Raw genomic sequence first — 19,053 nt, 5'->3', positions numbered from 1 at the left:
GAGAGGTGATAGGGGGCAGTCCTCAGGGCTAACAGAGGTGATGAGCACCAGGAATCTGCTCCTGAAAACAGAGGCCAGCTGCACAAAGAAAAGAATGGAGACACCCATGCTCAGCACATCCTCTAGAAAAATCTACTCCTGAAAAGTGATAAAAAGTAAGTATATGCTAGACTTAATGCAGCGTGAGTTCTAATGGCCCATACACACTGATTCCTAGAAACAACGAAGAGTAAATCATACAATGTCACTGGGGGGTTGTGACACCACTTTTCTGACCCAATGACAGCGTTTCAGCCAATGTCTCCAGGGCCTCCAGGCTTTCCCAAGGGTCTCTGTGATCCTCTGACCCTTACTTTGTCCTCTTTGGGCAGCTCTGTCCTGTCATCTTCCTTGTCTCCTGCCTCTTCTGGGGCCCTTTGTCTAAAAGGGAGACACCTCTACTGGTCTGCATGGTCTTGTGAGTGAGGCTCCCACCAATAAATCAACGCACTTTGCTGCTTTTCTCCTGTTGACCTGTCTTTGTCAATTTCCAGACCCAGAGAGGGACCTTGAGAGGGTTGAGGAAAACTTTCTCCTCTCCTGCAGCACTGGTGGGGAGCAGGGTGGGGAAGTCAGGACAACCCATCCCATCTTCCTGGCCTTGGTTAAAACTGACCTCTGCTGGGAAGCAGCACAGGGCTGTTCATGGCTGGGGAGCCAGGGAGAGGCACGTGGAACATGTAGGAGCTCCTTGACCCGAGACGGGGGACCTGGCCCCAGTGACAAGTCCAGGGCGTGATGATGAAGATTACATTGGAAGCATCCTGACCATCAGACCTTCCCCACGCCAGGCTTCATGATTGCTGCTCCTTGTAGTTACCTACTGTTGTCTCAATGACTTTTCTGAACTACCTTTGTCAAGTCTGTGTTCTTTGCTGTGTGCGGCCACTGAATCCCTGTGCTGTTAACTCAGTGGTCCGCCAGTGGCTGGACAGAGAGGTCACCCGTGTTTCCGAGCTATGGGCTACAGATTGGAGGTCCCCACAACCTCCTCCTCAGAGTCGAATCATCTGCTCGAGTGACTCATGGAACTCAGAGAAACATGTTACTTACTAGATGACCAGTTCATTAAAAGGACAGAACTCAGGGCCAGGCGGATGGAAGCAATGAGCAGGGCAAGGTGGATAGCAGAGGCTCGGAGCTCCCCTGCTCTCTGAGTGAAAGAGGCCTTTACCCACCTCCCCTCTGACCTTTGTCTATACTTCCTAACTGCTGACGTCCTTCCTTCGGGCTCATCTGTGAACTCAAGTGAAACACCCGGCAGGCACCAAAATGACCCCTTGAGATTTCACCGCTGCCTGACGCCAGCAAGACCTGGCATGATTGACCCCAAGACAATGCTAGAAAGGAACCTACTGCCCCCTGCACAACCCACACACCCTTCTCCTAGATTTTCCTTACATAACAACCCAGGCGTGTTTTCAGCACCTGGAGATCATGCCAGTCCGCCGCCTTCCCGTGCCAGCCCCACTGAGATACATACTTTCCTGTGTCACCCCACTCGTCTCTCTGCCTTTGGATTCGGGACTCTGTGAATAGTGCAATGTAGCAAGTCAGGTACAGTTCTTTCCTCCCCAGGGGTCACTGTTGCTCCTCTCACGGCAGTTCTGTGGGCTTGGGGACTCATCTGAACTAACTTTGTCAAATCTGTAATCCTTGTCGTGTGTGGCCCTGGAAGTGTCTGTTCTGTGAATATAATGGTCTACTGTGGATTGGGCGAGATTTCCTTAAACATCTGGAAACCAACCCCCGAATAAAGCAACTTCCAGCTTTGCAGACAGGGAGCAGGGCTCTGGGTGTGTGTCAGGATCCACCTTCGGCACCAGCCAGGCTGTGTAGGACTCTGCCTTGGCCTTCACTTCCTATTCGCAGAGTCTGACAATCACCCGAGGGGAGAGCCTGGGGCCTTCTCAGGTGGGCCCCGAGCATGCACCCAGCCCGTGCATGCTGGGTGCGTGCAGTGTCCTCGGGGTTCGGGAATAGATCAGAGCTTCCAGGCCCTTCTTCCCTAAAGCTCCTCAAAACTCGGCCTTAATTCCAGTGATTCTGCTTGGTTTCTACTTGCCCCAACTGTCCTCTATTGCCCTAGGCAGCAGAGACTCAATATGCCTTTAAATGTTTTGGACATTGAATGCCCTCCAAGAGCCACCTCACTACTGGGAGAGTGGGTGGCAAGCAAGAAGTCACAGAGGACTCCAAAGGTCTGGACTTGGTGTTTCCCTCTCCTGAGATGGGGACACCTGTGGGAGGAGCAGGTGACCGGCTAGTGGGAAGAGCAGGTACCTGACGTGGACAGATGGGATAGGTGAGGCCTAAGGCCCTGGGCGGAGATGTCAGCATCTGGATTGAACAGGTCTTCAAAGCTACAGATTGGCTAGGATCAATGAGGCCCTAGGGGCAGTGTCCGGGGACCCTTCAGGCTGAGGATGAAGATGACAGGAGCAGAGGGGACTGAGGAGGCTCGGCTTAGACAGGAGAGGGTGGGCTGAGCCACTCCATTTGGGGAAAAGTGGGTCAGGTCCAGGCTAATGGGGACAAACCTTGAGGCCATTGGGTGCCACGTGAAAGAAGCCAGTCCCTAAAGGACCGATACTGGAGGATCCCACTTGCAGGACCGAGAGCACTCCGACTCTTTGAGGTGGAAGGAGTTGGTGGGTCCCAGGGCTGGGGAGGGGGAATGGGGGGTTAGTGTCTTGTGGGGAGAGGTTCAGTTTGGGATGATGAAAAAGTTATAGTGATGGATGGAGGTGGCAGGTGCAGAACAGTGAATGTACTGATTGCCACTGAATTCTACACTTCAGCGTGCTTACCTGTATCAGTCGGATGTCTATCTCCTTACAACAACAAGGAAAGTAGTGAGTCCGGAGGACGGGGCCATCGCGTGTCCCAGGAAGGCCCAGGAACAGGGATCCTGTATCTTAGCTCTCGCTCTCACGCTCTGCCCCTTGCTGGGAGACGGAGCTCACAGGAGGCACTCAGTAAATGCCTGCTGAGATGCCATGCAGGCCGATGAGAGCATAAGTGCACTGGGTGGGCACTGAGGGACCCCAACAGGACAGGCATCCAGATGAGCGAGCGCCCACATTTCACAAACACCAGCACGGGAAGAGCCACTTAAAAGCAAGGCAGGGGGTGCTTGGGTAGCTGGGTCGGTCAAGCGTCTGCCTTCCACTGAGGTCATGATCCCAGGGTCCTGGGATCGAGCCCCAAATCGGGCTCCCTGCTCAGGGGGAGCGTGCTTCTCCCTCTCCCATTCCACTGCTTGTGCTCTGTCAAATAAATAAATAAATCTTAAAAAAAATAAAATGTTTGCTCAGCATTGACACAGAAAAACATCCGACATAAGAGTTGGAGGCCTTCACAGCTGCAAATGACGCACAAGTGATCCAAACGCACCAACCACAAAGAGAGGAACTTGGACCCCCAGGCAGGCCTCCTGTGAGGGGGGGCGCTGGGGGCCCTGAACACGGCCGTGTGGGCAGTGCTGGGCTCCACCGTCTCCCTCGAGGGGACAGAGGTAGGAATCTGCTCTGACGGCTCTGCTCGGGGTGGCACCACCTGACAGAGTCGGGGTCAGCCCCTTACGAGTCCCGGATGTCTCGGTGATTCTTGGGCACAGCCACGAATCTCAGCTTTGTCATGACCCGGGGCCAGCCCAGCAGCTGCGGGTCCCACAGGTACTCTGGGGACAGCACCTTGGTGGGCTTGGAGTAGAGAAGGTACCTGTTCAGGTGGCTCTTGTCGTGCCACACGGCCTCGATCCCACTGGCCCAGTCGACCACCATCGCCTGGTGACAGGCTGAGGTCAGTCGGGAACCTCCACCACTGAACCCCCAGAAAAGCCTCCTGCGTAGTAAAAGTCACTCTGGGCCCTGGGGATGGCCCCTGGGACCACGTCCAGCACTCGTAGCTGAAGTCCTCACGGGCTGCCCTGTAGAAACCGGGGTGCAGGGTGCCGAAGAGGGGGGCAGAATCTCCACCCCCACGTGGTCGCTGAACTTCATGTCCACTACATGCACACCAGGTAGTCCAACTTGCGGAGGGAGAGCCGCTGCGAGAAGTTGCTGATCATCTCCATGCGGTGCACGGACACATCCTGCCAGCACGGGGCTCCGGGGACCTCGAAGACCACCACCCTCCGGCCCTCCCAGAGCGGCACACGGGGCACGGCAGCCGGCCAGCCGGTGAAGACGTAGTAGGTGACCCTGTGTCCCACCGTGAACTGCTTCTCCGCCATCTGCAGGAACAGCTCCAGGAAGACCACGTAGCTACAGGGACGGGGGACAGGGCGGGAGGAGGGTCACTGCCAGAGGCTGGCGGCAGGACCCCAGAGCTCGGGGCCGTGCTCGTGTGCACCTTCATCATGGGGGCAGGCCCTGGGCTGCTTTAAGCCACAGCCACCCTCCTGGCCTGTCCTGAGCATGTCTGCCGGCGGGGCCTCCCTCCCTTCCATTCCCAGAGATGGGGGCCATCAGCACCCCATCTTACAAACGGGAGCCCGAGGCTTGGGAGGGTGGAAATCCGTGCAGCCCCACAGTCAGCATGCTGGAGCCAGGAACTCTCCCCCTGTGCTGAGCTCCCGGGCAAACCCTGCAGGTGCCCTCCCCCGGCCGCCCCCTGCAGGTCCTGTCCCCACCTGCCAGGAGTGGAGCACCTTTGGGCACAGCCGTCGTTTCTGTGCCCTACAGACCGGGTAGAAGAAGCAGGGCCGGCCACCTGCCCCTCTTGCTTTGAGTGGACTGTCGCTGGTCCCTACAGCTGGCTCCACCCTCTGGAGGGTCCCCCCTTGAAGGCTACTGGGCCTCTTGCTGACAAGGTCCTCAGTCAACCACTGGTATTCCTAGGAGGGGTCACCTGGAACTCCCCCAACCAGGAATCAGGTACAGCCCGGGGGCAGGGAAGGGGAAAGAAGAGGGGGGTTGCTTAGGCCCCAGCCTTGAATCCAAGCGGGTAAGCTTCCGGATCCAGGTCTACATCTCCCCCTCCCCCAGCCCAACCCCCTCACATGGCTGGTGCCCCTGTGAGCGGTCTACCTGCCCCCCACAGTGGGGACAGCAGCTCCCCCATCGTCAGGCAAGTGTGGTGAGCCCCTCTGAGACTGGTTTTTTTGAGCGGGCACTGAGGCTACTTCCCTGGGCCTGCCCCACACCTGGCAGCTTAGTCAAGGGCTCACACGGGGAAGGCGGGCACTGCCTTGAAACGGGACAGGCACACAGCCCGCAGGCCCGAGTCAGATCACCAGGGGCAAGGCCAGGCCCAGCCGTTGTGAGTGTGGGTTCACGGCTGCTTCCCTCCGAGGATGCTGTCGGCAAGGGCTCCTTCATGCAAGCCCAGCACCTGCCCACGCCCCGGGGCCGCGGTCCCGGCCCAGAGGGGGACGCGTGAGGACCGCCTGTGCAGAGAGCGCTGGGACAGGGCTGGCCGCGGACCCTGGGCAGTGAGGGTCTGGTTGGTGATTTCAGTCCCTGGTCTCCAGGAACTGGAGGACGACTCTGAGGCGACCTGGGCCCTTCTTAGTCCCCGCACAAGGGGCCGAATGCCTCCCTCGCGATGGCCTGGGAAAAGGGTTGCACAGGCCTCAGGGCCATCCTGCGGGCCTCGGCTGAGCTCTGTGGGGGAAGGAAGCTCCGCCTGCCGCAGGCCCTGACCCCCGGGCTTTCGTGCCCCCACGGCAATCCTGAGAGCCGATGCTGTCACCAACCCCAGCTTCCAGAGACTCCGAGGGGCCAGGCCACTTGCCAGCAGAGTGCCCAGGGCACTCCCAGGTCTGCTGGAGTCCCAGGGCCTCACTGCTCAGCTCCCTCTCAGGGGCCTGGGCTCTGGCACCGAGTGCTGTCTGACCTGGCTGTGCCCTCATGAGCCTCATCTTGTAAGGGACACACAGGAGGGGCCAGCTCGACAGGCATCGCCTCGCTACCAATCCACAGCGCACACGTGTCCCCCCCTTCCACTTCTCTGGTGGGGGGGCTCCCCAGTAGCCCGGATGTTGGGGTGCTCTGCCCCTTGACTCATCAGGAGAGCGGCCTGGGGTCAGGGCTGTGTCTGTCCGAGGGTGGTGGCAGCAGGCCGGAGCTGTCACCCTCTGTGATGTGCAGCCTCCTGAGAGGGGGCCAGGGGCTGCCCCCTCACTGGGCCCACAAGAGCCCAGTAAGACTGCTGAAAGCATGCACTTTCACATTAATCCCCAGGACGGGGGTCCCCTCACTCTGTGCTCAACACACACACACACACACACACACACCTTGATGTCCCCCGTCTCTCCTGCCTCCCAGTCCCCACACTCTGTCATCTCATCTACTTACTTTTTGATAGCAAACACCGGTAGTCCGATGGTGAAGTTCCAGAGCTAGAACTGCTCATTCAGGATGTCAGTGTTGCAGGTCCCTTCCCAGATGATGGGGGCCAGCCAAGAGGTGAGGACAAGGACATCGTTCCTCCTGGGACACAAGAGAGCAGCACGGCAAATGCGAGCTGGGAGGAGGGTGAGCGCACCAAGGGCCCTGGTGCTCACCAGCCCCCCGGGACCTCCCCCTCCCCCCCATGCCTTCAGGGACCCACCAGGTGCACCCTCCTTCCAGAAGGACTTCACACTTGCAAGAAACCCAAACGCAAACCTGTGCAAATCCCTCCCAGCTCTAAGCAAACCTGGTCCCTGCTGGACCTCAGAGTGGGAGCTGGGATTTCCCAGCAAGGCCAGGGGGCCCTCCCCCGGGAGGGAGCAAGCCCCCCTTACACATTCTTTGGGGGGCAAGGGACAGAAAGCAGGAAATGCAAGGCACAGGAGAAAAGGACAGAATAATCTGTGGGCCCCAAATCCAGATCTCAGAAACAGGGAGAGGAAAAGAATCTGGCAATCGTGCACCCGCTGAGTTTTCAATCAGCCCGCCCTTCCGTGTCTACCTTAAATTTCCCTAAGTTTGAGAAAGGGAGGGGAAGAGAGGGAAGGGGAGGGGGGGAGACTTCAGTGAATGTGCTCACACGGGTGTTAGCACCTTGGGCTGGGGGTAAAGCATCCTGAAAATCACACAGCGTGATGTGAGTTTGCAGGGATGTGGCTGCGCCCAGTCAGTGGGGCTGGGGAGCTGCTGCAGGTGCCTGAGCTTCTGGGTCCTTCCAGGAGGAACCGTCCCCACAGGCTGCACCCCCGTGTCTGCACGCGCTCCTGAGCTGAGACCAAGCAGCTGCTGGTTCCAGACCGTGTTGGCACCTGAGGCCCCTCCCACCCAGGGGGGCTCCCTCCCCAGGCTCTGCACCCAGCTGCTTGCTCTTGAGGGTCTAACAAATCCTGTGCGGTGGTGCAGGTGCTGTGGGTCCTCTGAAGCCACTTCATCAAGGGCCACGCAGCCCTGTGTGTCTTGGAGACACTGATCACGGAACCGCCGAACAGGCTGAGAAAGAGCACAGGCCGAGGGCAGGCCCCAGCCGGGGTCTCAGGCCAGAGCCAGCGTCCACCCGCAAAATGGGAGGACGCCTTCAAGCTGCCCCTGAGCCCGGTACCGTCCGTCTACACTCACGGGACAGGCCTGGGCCAGAACTGCCCAGCTGAGCCTAGTCACCCCCAGGATATGGGGAGATGTGGGGGTCAGTGGCTGGGACGTCTCACACCATGAACTGGGCGGTTTGTGACCCACAGCAGGTGGCTGACTCTAGGGGAACAGACCCCAGAGGGGCTCGTAGGTTTGTCCCGGAAAGATCACTCTGGCTCCAGGAGGAGGATGGGCTCTGTGCAGCAGAGGACAGGGAGACATCTTGGAAGCTGCCGGAAAGATGGCGGGGCCTCCCCTAGAGCAGGGCAGGGAGCGCAGATACTCCATGGGGACAGACAGGTACCTAGAGGCAGGAGAGGCAGGCCTGTTCGGAGCAGTGTGGGGGGCGGGGGGGGGAGGCAAGGAGGATTGCCAGGCTTCCAGGTTGGGCTGGGGGAAGGCGAGGCCTTTCCCTAAATCAGGGACTTGAGAGAAGGAGCGGGGCAGGAGCAGGGGGTCACGGTGGGACAAACAGTTGACCCTGGAGGCAGGAGATGGGAGGTCAGAGGAGAGGTCGAGGCTGAAGCCAGACAGGTAGGGGTCCGTCCTCCCAGGGGACTCGTCATGGAAGTGGCCTGGCCACTCTGGGCAGAGTGGGGTGGAAGAGACTGAGGCTCAGATCACCGATGCGTCAGCCCAGGTGCGGGGCCAGCCCGTGAAGCAGCCCCCGCTGCCCCCCGGCACACAGCCAGTCCCCGAGGCTGTCAGGCATCGTGACCCTGCCTTCACCCCACTTACCCGGCCCCCGCTTCCCTGACCCCTAGCATCACGCTTCTCAGGCTCCGGCAGCCAGGGCTGTGGAAAGAGCCACCAAAGGCCACTGCTGAGGAGGGTGGGCCAGGGATGGCTGTCCGTCCATCCCCGTGCAAAGCAGGAGCAGGGCCCCCCGCGGGGAGCCCAGAGCTCCGTGGCGCAGCTGCAGGGGCTTGGGCAGGGCCGGGGGCAATTGTCCCCAGAGCCCGGGGACTCATCCCATCCACAGAGGTGGCAGGAGGGCGTCACTGCGAACAGTGCTCCACGTAAGCTCCCCACGCAGCCGGGGGGGCCCTGTGTGGACAGCACAGCTGAGGCTGACCCAGGGAGCGGGTCCAGCCGTGTCCCCAGCCCCCAGGAGAGCAGCCGCGGGCCTTTACTCCATAGTTCTAGAATCTTCTCCCTCTGGAAGCTAACAGCACGGCAGCTCCCCACAAGGTGGGGTTCAGTGGGAGGGTGTGTGTGGAGGGGCAGCTCATCAGTCCTGTCATGACGATGGGGGTGCTGGCGTGGGGGACAGCTCTGTTCCCTGCTGCCACGGCTGCGTGCAAGGTCCGGCCGGGGGTCCACGTTTCTTCCCCGAAGAGGACCCAGACGAGCGTTATCAGGAGGAAGGCCATGGGGCGAAGTGAGCAGCATTGTGTTCTTCCTGGAAAACAGCCGTGGGACCCGGGTCACTCCACTCTGCTCCTCCCAACCTGCCCACCTCCCTCGCGTGTGATTCACATCAGCTCCCATGGAGGCTGCCTCCCCCTGGCAGGTGCTTTGAGCATCCCGCCGGCATCTGGACGACCTGATCAACACTGGCTTCTCTCTCACTCGCAGGGAGGGGGGCAGGGCGTTCCTCCCTCGCAGCACATCGCCCGGGCGTCCCCACGGATCCTAGAGGTAGGCAGGCCTCCCCAGGGCCTCTTTCCACCGAGCACCCCCTTTCCTTGGAGTCTGAAATGACGGCGCTGAAATGAGCACTAGAGGACCGCACTGAAGATAGGACAACGTGCACAAACATGCACACACCTCGCAGCCTGGCCCCAAAACACACGAGGCAAACACGGGCACGACTGAAGGGAGAAATGGTCCATCCTACAGGTATAGTTGGAGATTTCAAAATCCTACTTCGCCGTCAATAATGGAAGTGGTACTTAGACAAGCAGCAGATACAGAAGCTTGGACAACACCGCCGACCGATGAGACCGCCTGACAGCACCCACAACACTCAGTGCAGCAAACAGCAAAATGCACACCGTCCTCAGCGGGACACGGAACATCCTGCAAGGTGCAGCAAGTGCTCGGTCACAAAACAAGGAGCGATGCATTGAAGAGGATCGCTCTCACACAAAGCGCGCCCTCCGACCACAGGGAGCGAGATAAGAAGGGCAGTGACAAGGCACTTTGGGAACCCCACAAACACGTGCGAACGAAGCAGCAGGCCTCTCAATGACCGGCGGGTCCAAGAGGTATCTTCTGAGCTGCATGGAAAGGAGAGTACCACATGCCAACATTCATGGGATGGAGCCAAAGCCATGTTTGAGGGAAACTTAGACTGTAAATGCCTGGATACGAATAGAAAAAATCTCAAGTCGGTGCTTAAGTTTTGACCCTAAGAAACTACAAGACCCAGAAAGGGGACAACACAGTGAAACCGAAGGCGAGTTCTTCAGGAAGAGCAACACAAGTGGATAAAGCTTAGCTGACTGACCAAATTTAGAAGGTGGGGGGGGACAGAGAGAGGGAAGGGGAGAGACACAAAGCCTATAAAATCAGGAATGGAAGAGGAGGACTGACACCAGAATAATACAAAGACTAAAAGCATTTTAAGGGAACACTAGTAACAACTGCTTGCCGACAGTTGAGAGAGCTTAGATACGACGCAGGCATCCTTGAAAGACACACACTGGAAAACTTTCATTTTTTAAAAAATTTTAAAAGATTTTATTTATTTATTTACTTATTTATTTGAGAGAGTGAGCACGGGTGGGAGGAGGGGCAGAGGGAGAAGCAGATTCTCTGCTGAATGGGGAGCCCAACCCTGGATTCGATCCCAGGACCCCGAGACCATGACCTGACCTGATGGCAGACACTTAACCGATGGAGCCACCCAGGCGTCCCTGGAAACCTTTTACAAAAAAACACAGGACTATGTTTTTGTGACATTAGGACAAGCAGAGATTTCTTACATATGACACCAAAAGCACAATCAATAAAAGAAAAACTGATTACGTAGAGTCCATCAAAATTAAAACTCTTGCCTTCAAAAACAGCATGAAGAAAGTTCAACGACAAGCCATAAATCAAGAAAAAATATTTGCAAATCTTGTATCTAACAGGGACCAGGAATCCCAAATTAAGGAACTCTTAATACTCAACAAAGGAGACAAATACTCCAATTTCTTAAAAGGCAAGCATTTTTTTTTAAAGATTTTATTTATTTATTTGAGACAGAGAGAATGAGAGAGAGCACATGAGAGCGGGGAGGGTCAGAGGGAGAAGCAGACTCCCTGCCGAGCAGGGAGCCCGGTGTGGGACTCGATCCAGGGACTCCAGGATCATGACCTGAGCCGAAGGCAGTCGCTTAACCAACTGAGCCACCCAGGCGCCCAAAAGGCAAGCATTTTTTACTGACCTTTCACCAAACACATTCACATGGATAATTAGCACATGGAAAGGTGCTCAACGTCTTTAGTCATTAGGTGAAGCAAATCAAAACCTCGGGGAGATACCACTTTCTATTCACAAATATGGCTAGAACAACAAGGGTTGGTGAGGATGTGGAGAAACAGAAACCCTCCTACGCTGCAGGTGGAGGCGTCAAATGGCAAAGCCACGTTGCAAGAGAGTTGGGTAGTCTGAAAATGTGAAACATACAATTACCATATGATCCAGCGACGTCACAACTAGGTGTCCACCCAAGAGAAATGAAAACATACGTCCACACAAACACTTGTACGCCACGTTCACTGCAGTGTTGTTCACAAAACTACAAAGAAGAAACGACCAAAATGTCCACCCACTGAAGAGTGGATAAGCAAACCATGGTACGTCCATACAGTGGAAATACTCAGCAAGAAAAATAAACATGGATAACACGCTCCGACATGGATGTACCTTGAAAACATTTGTTCAAAGAGAAAGGAGTCAGATGCAAGAGATCACATATTCTAAGACTCCACTGATACGAAAAGTCCAGAAGAGGTAAAGCTATGGGGACAGAAAGTGGTTGCTCCAGGTGGGTTGGAACAGGGAGGGACTGCAGATGGGCACCGGGGAATTCTGGGGAACATTCCAAGATCGATGACACAACTCTGTAAACGGACTAAAAATAATTGAGTAGTGCAATTAAAACAGGTGAATGTTATGGTATATAAGTAATACTCTCATAAAGCTATTAAAAATAAGTGTCACCAGACAAGCACCTGGATGACTCAGTAGGTTAAGTGTCTGACTCTTGGTTTCAGCTCAGGTCATGGGCTCAGTGGGGAGTTAGCTTAAGGATTCTCTCTCCCTCTCTTTCTGCCAATCCCCCCTCAAATAAATAAATCTAGAAAAAAAAAAAAAAAAAAACAGTAAGTGCCATCAATAGGAGAACACTGGCCCCTAAGCTCAAGGAAGAGAAACACTAGGTGCGTTCGGAGTCAGGCTCAGTCCAGACTGAAGGGAGGTTAGGCTCGTAATTCTGTGACCAGTCGGCTCCTGAGAGACATGCCACAAGGAGAGGAGAGCCAGAGCCTGGAGCCATGCCATTTTCCAGAACTCTTGGACATGGTTCTGTCTGTCCTCCACGGTGCAGGGTCTGAGGGTGAAGGAGTCAAGCACCTCGCGGGAGCCACCCACAGAGCAGCCCGGTCACCGCACACCCAGCTGACCGTCTGCCACCTTGACTGCCCTCTCCAAGGCCCTCCAGGACCCCTTCCTGCCTCTCTCTCAGACTGGCTCCTTTCCCAGCCCTTCTCTCCCCTAACATGCCCAGCTGATAATGGGGGTGCCTTCCCCCAAGCCGGGTCCTCTCCTGGCACGCCTGTCCCCCAGATTTTCACACACTGGGGGCTCCCCATTCGTGTCTCCGAGGTCACCTCCTCACCTGGTGTCCTCCCCAACACTAGGCCTCCTGGTACTTATCAAATCTTTAAAAATATCGGTTGAATGAATAAATGAACAGATGAAGGGATGTAGGGAATCTGAGAATGGGGATTGTTTGCCAGGTTTCTCAAAAGACCTGAACTCAATCTTCAGGTTTGCATGGGGTCAGTCATGGGCCAGATGTCACTGGAACCACAGGGGTATGGAGACCAACGACAGAGCCCCTGCTCCTCAAGAGTCCCAGAGCAGGTAGAACACTGGTCCCTGTGGCCTGAGGTCAACCAAGACAGCGCAGTACTCTGTGAAATGGGGTTCAGGAGTGAACGATCAAGAAAGAATTCTTGAGATGTGTTTGGCTCAAAAAGGGTAGTTTTATTAAAGCACGGGGGTAGGACCCGAGGGTAGAAAGAGCTGCACTGGGGTCATGAGGAGAGACTGATTCTATACGTTCAGGTTGGGGGGTGTAATGGATAGTGTAAGTCACCAAGGAATTTGGAAGCAAGGTTTCCAGGACCTTGAGGGGCTAGCTGCGGTTAGGAAAAGGTCACTTACTCCTGTCCAGTAAAACCTTAGTCGTGAGACCCTTCAGAGGTATGTCAACGGTCATATGCTTGGGGGATGACTGCTAACTCGTACTGTGGGGGGATAGAGATAAAGGAAGTTTCCAAGGGGATTTTTACAGGATCCTGGGGGTCAGACTAATGTCAAACTAAGGCTGCCTTCTGCCTCTAGCAAGTATGAACATTGGGGCAGCTAAACTCCAGAGGAAGGTCACTCTGCCTGTCTCAAGGGCTTGTCGATGGGCTATGAGTTGTAAGGAAGTTTGATTTTTTTTCTCTATTTCTTTTGCCACCGCAAGTACCAGAGGCATGAGGGACAGCCCGTGGGGAGACACGTGAGTTCTTGCCTTGACTGGAGTGCCGGATCCGCAGGTGTCCACATGGGTCACAACTTACTAAGCTGCACACTTTGTGTGTGGTTTATTGTGTCAATGCTGAGCAAGAATTTTTCGAGAAAAAAAGGAACAAACTACGATAAAGGAGGCTGAGGGCAGAACCAGGAAGGACGGGCTGCAGCTGAAGAGACCTGGATCCCAGTCTCCAGTCTGGCCCTTCCTGCCTTATGACCCGGGAGGGCGACCCTGATCTCCTTAAACCAGTTTTGCCCTGGTAAAATGAGAAGCACACTCACCACCCGGCTTTCCTGAAGGTCAGTGACAGGAGCAGAGCCCCAGCTTACAGTAAACAGGAACAAATCGGGAGTGATTTCCGGGACAGCGGGCCTGAGCACCACACCCCACAACAGCTCTTTCCAGAGACTCCCGGGGCCTCGACCTCCTCCCCCAACCTCGGTGAGGCCTCTGCTCTACCTTAAGCCCCCAAACACTTGCCTGCCCTAGGACGCAGGTGCTCGCAGTCTGGAAGTTAGAGCACCGCGAGCCCGGGGGCCACCACGCCTCGGCCACAGGCGGGCTTTCCGCATCTGAGCCCGCGTTCTCCCGTGTTCTGCGCCCAGGCTTCAGTCCTGGGGGGTGGCCCCCACTGCGCCCCCTCGCAGCTGCCCACCCCAGCCCTGGCCGCACTGCCCCTCGCCCAGCCCCGAGCACCCCAGTGCAGGGAGAGGCCGCGGCGGGTGCACAGGGGGCGTCGGCAGGGCCCCCGCCCTCCGCTGGACCGGGACGCCAACCCCAAGGATGCCCGCGGCCACCAGGCCTGCCACCCAGCACGCGGGTCCTAGCAAGCCCCCGACCTCCCACTGCAGCCTGTGGCTGGGACGCCCCCTGCAGGCCCTCAGGCGCGCTGCTCGTCATCCCCGCGGGGCCCCTCCTGCTGGGGGACCCATGGACCACCCCTCACCGGCCTGCGTCTGCGGCACGTTGGCCATGGCCCCGGGGCCCACGGAGACCTCCTCGCCTACTCTTGGTGCTGCCAGGGCCCCAGCCCCTCCGCGACCTTGCAACCTCGCGCCCTGGCTTCCCGGGGTCGGACTGGGGCGGCTCCGGCGGGCCCGACTCCCCAGCGCCCCACTGAGCGAGGGGAGCGAGAACCAGGGTCCGGAGAGGAAATCTCTGGGTGCCTGAGGACCCCACCAGGTGGAGGGAAGGGGCTTCCCGGCCCCGCCCGTGAGCACCAGCCCGGGTCCCCCGTCCCGCGCCCCATGCCGGGTCCCCTGCTCGGCCAGCGCACTGTCGGGACGTAACTCGTAACCCGGGGCCTGGGCAGACCCGCGCCCCGCGCCCCGCCCCACCGCCGCCTGCAGCAGCGCGACCCCCTGGCGGCCTGGCGATCCCGCCCGAGGTCAAGTACCTCATTCACCGCCTTGGCCCTGGGCCCCTTCGCCCCCTGGTGGAAGCTGGCTGAGCGCTCCTTGGTGCCACCAGGGCTGCACCCCAGGATGGCTGGGCTACCACATGGGGTCCCCGCCCCGGGGGGCTGGAAGGGACATTCTGAGGGCTGGCGGGATACCCACAATAACCCACTCCTCTCCAGCTAGTACCTGGCAGGCACTGTTCCAGAGGGATCTTTCTAGTCTGCAGGGCACCTGTGGTGGGTGCTATGGTGATCCTCCTTCTACAGGTGAGGAAGCTGAGGCTCAGGGAGGGGAAGCACACCTGGGGGGAGACTCACGTGCCCTCCTGCCTCGCTCAGTCCTGGAATTCCTGTTCCTTACTCCCCCGCCTCTACTCAGTTCAGCCAGATTCTTTCCTCTCGGAATGTCACTTCCCCTTTGCTCTATCAGGGAGCAGTGTCCCCCAGAAGCCCAGTATCCTGGGCTTGATGCTCCTTTTTCTCACTCTTAGGTTCCTACATCAGCCCCGCGCCCCTTCCCTGCCTCCAGGCAGATGATGACATTTCCCTTGGCTTTGGCCCCGCTGACCTTAGCAGGTGGCACATCACTAAAGCTCTCAAATTCTGTAGAGACACCTGCACACAGCCTCAGCTGATCTGCGCTGTGTCCTCAGCCCCGTCCCACCTTCCCCGGCTATGAGGTAAGGAGGGAAAATACAAATGCAGCCCTCCAGCGGTGGCTCACGAGGGAAACTGGGACACCAAAACGACTCAGACACAGTGGGACAGGGTCGCTGGTCATCTGGAGGGTATGGTGGCAAGCAGAAGCTGAGGACACTGTGGTCCAAGACTGATGGCCGCCTTGCACACGCCAGCCCAGGCTCGAGAAGACCACTGAAGAGCTCGCTCAGCATGGACACATCAGAGGGAATAAAAGGACATTCCACACCCATGTGTCAGACGAGGATTTAAGAAGAGTTCACTACAATGAGGGCTCCTAGGTGAGACACTAAAATACCCAAATGCCACCCGAGAGTGATCCCAGACCTGGAAACAAAGACCCCAAAGTCTCATTGCACGAAGAATACACAATGAGTAAAAGCAGGAAGCAGAAGAGATGGGGGCCAATGATTCAACTGGCAATGCAGGGGAAAAGAAAGAGTCACAGTGAGTGCAGGTGAGGATGCAAAGGGTCACAGCAGAAGTATTAGTATGACTGAACTAGAAAGCTCAACAGTTAAGGTGAAACAGAAAACAGGATATAAGATGGCAAGAATAAGCCTGAAATGTACTGATGATCCCAAGTGTGAAGAGGTTAAATTCCCCTGGTAAAAGATGCACAGATTGTGTGACATGCTTTTTAAAGAAAAATAACTACATGACAGCTCGAAAAACATTAGCAAGGAGTCAAAATATTATAGGAGAAGGTCAATCAAGAAAAGCAGGTGTGTGGGGACCCTGGGTGGCTCAGTCTGTTCAGCGTCCGACTCTCGATTTCCGCTCAGGTCATGATCTCGGCGTCCTGAGAGGATCTCCACACTCAGCAGGGACTCTGCTCAGTTTTTCTGTGTGCCTCAGACTGCTCTGAAAAAATAAAACCTATGAAAACAAAAAAGGCAGTAGACATGGAGCATTTGAACAGAAAGGCTGGTTTAATCCATGCTACAGTAGAATAATGTCCCCCACAAAATAGAGGTTCATGTCCTAACCCCTGGCACCAGTGAACACGACTTGGTGTGGAATAGGGTCTTTGTAGGTGCAATCAAGACACAAATTAAAGTGAGGTCAGACCGGAGGAGAGTGAGCTGTTAACCCAGTATGACTGATGGGCTCACAAGCAGAGGGGAGAGGCACAGAGGACTGCAGCCGCAGAGAGATGGAGCGGAGAAGCTGCGAGCCAAGGAAGGCTAAATGTGGGTGGTCACCACTGGATGCTGGAAGACACAGGGAGGGTTCTTGTAGAATCTCAGAAGGAGCGCGGCCCTGCCAACACCAGCATCTCTGACTTCCAGCCTCCAGGACTGGGAGAAAACAAATTTCCTTTGTTTTCAGCCACTCGCCTTCTGGTACTTGGTTATAATGGTCATCAGACACGAATCCAATCCCAATATTTAGTGTGCTGTTACTGACACACAGGGAGAGACTTGGTCCTCTTAATTGGTATCTCATCTACATCCAATAAACACACCGAATATGTTCGGCCATCGCAATACACCCTTAATCACCTATAGCTGGATGAAAACTATGTCCATCACCTCCAAAAAGTCCCCTCCTGCCCCTTGTCCAGACAACTACTGCCACCTTCCTCCGTGGCAGCCACTGTCTAGGATCAGTCACTATAGAGGGGTATTGCCCCTGCTTGGATAGGACACCCGGAATCCGACAGCCTGTGTGCTCTTGGGTCTGGTCTCCGGCTCAGCATGATGTTTTGGAGACTCATCCAAGTTCCTCATGCATCTACAGTCCATTTCTTCTCTGTGCTGAGGAGTTTTCCACTGTGTGAATGCTCTGCTTTGCTTGTCTGCTCTTCTCTTGGTAGATATCTGAATTGTTTCCAGTTTGGGGCTTTATCAACAATGCTGATAGAAATGTTCCTGTACAAGTCTTTTGTGGACATGTGTTTTCAGTTCTCTTGGGCAAATACCTGAGAGTGAAACTGAGGGTTTACAGGGTAGGTGTATATTAACTTTCTAAGAAATTGCCAAACATTCTCCAAACTTTGTACCATTTTGCATACATTCTTTGCAACTGCCCATAATAATGTTTTGAATGATCCATCAGGAAGCCATAAAAGAAGTTCAACAACTCCCTAGAGCTGAAACTGTGCACTCGCTTGATTCTTGCTACGAAACTATACATCCACAAACACACAACTAAAGGATAGCAACAGGAATCACAACCAACTATTGCAAGTTTTCAGATTTCTTCTAAATACTTTTGAGTTAAAGAGGAAATAAAAGCAGAGTATTTAGAAAGGAGTGACAATGTGGACATTGGCTAGAAACACCCAGGACCACAACTTACTTGCGCTGTACTCAGAGGGAAAGTCAAAACCACATGCTTTTCTGAGAAACAAGAAGCATTCCCAACAAACGACTCTGTTAACAGATAATCTTTGATACTCATGCAAAAAGATCAGAATGAAGGAGATAGCACAAATAAACAGCATTAGAGATAAGGCGGTCTGATTTTAGATTATGTAGATTGAAAGTTACTGTAAAGCGAAAATCCTCTTCTTTTTGCCAACAAATTTGAAAGTCAACGTGAAGTGGACAACTTTCCAAGAGAATGTAAATGATCAAACTTGACTCAAGAAGTAGAAACTTGAACATGACTCTTGAAGGAACTGCATGTACCAGAGAAAGAATGAGAAGAACCCACCAGGTATTACCGCCATAGATGACAGTAGGTTCCACAGGCTTTTTGAGCAAGAACAAAAACCTCAAGATGATTCAAATATCCCAGAGCATAGAAAATAAGGTTCTGTATCCAATCTCCCAGACTCTCTGGACCACGATGGCAAAGTCTCCCGATGAGATCCCAAACGACTGCCATAGATGGGTCATCCTGGTGACTACAGACAGAAGAAAGAAGAAACCAAGATGGTGGAGTAATGCAGCATGACCAAGCAGGGTCAATCCCAGATCTGTGAGAGTAACAAAGTCCAGAAATAAGGACTTTGCATTTATAAGTCACTTACATTAGCAGTAAGAGAAAGGTTAGATGATTCTCACAGTAGACTACAAAAAGACTTGACCCAACTCAAAATCCACTCCTGATTTAAGGGAAAAAACTACAGTTCTCATTTAGCAAGACCAGAGGGAAACAGTCTCAACGTACCAAGAGAGGGTACTGGGCAACAACTACAGGAACAGTCTCCTGCGCTGAATCTCCAGCGACATTCCACTTCAAGTAAGAAAGACAGCAGGGCCAGCCCGGGCCAGCAATGGAGACTCCGCGGGGCACTGACTGTGGGTGACTCTGGCTGGACACGGTCTGGGGAGCTAGTCTTGAATTGTTATTTCATTTAAGACCAAGGGAGTGTAAACTGTCTGCACCAGAGGGGGGGGATGCTCAAGGCAACGTGTTCCAAGGCATGAGAACAACAGACAAGAACAGGGAGAGAGAAAATGAGCCGAAAGTGAAAGAAATGGGGAAACTCCGATTGTTTGTTTTCAATCTCAAGAGCCAGTTTCTTCAACAAGCAATTTTTGAAGGAAGTGTTAAGAGTTAGTTGGACAGTTAGGTAGTCAGGCCCAGGGTCCCCAACATGAAAATACGGAGTTGGGACAGCTAAGATAAAACAGCACTAACATCCTGTTTTGCAGCTCAGATAGGACCACACTAACATTCTGCTTCGCAGCCTTTGC

The 19,053-nt window shown here is 55.1% G+C and overlaps 1 pseudogene; it reads right to left on the bottom strand.

Annotated features, from left to right (window-relative positions):
* Positions 1-3,424: 3,424 nt before the first annotated feature.
* Positions 3,425-8,332, bottom strand: LOC118018102 (annotated as a pseudogene).
* Between the last annotated feature and the right edge of the window lie 10,721 nt (positions 8,333-19,053).

Source organism: Mirounga leonina, unplaced genomic scaffold (assembly GCF_011800145.1).
Source record: "Mirounga leonina isolate KUSES-001 unplaced genomic scaffold, KU_Mleo_1.0 Mir_170, whole genome shotgun sequence".
In the NCBI taxonomy this organism is placed as follows: domain Eukaryota; kingdom Metazoa; phylum Chordata; class Mammalia; order Carnivora; family Phocidae; genus Mirounga; species Mirounga leonina.
The sequence above is the reverse complement of the archived record's forward strand: the minus strand, read 5'-3'. Positions and strand labels throughout refer to the sequence as shown.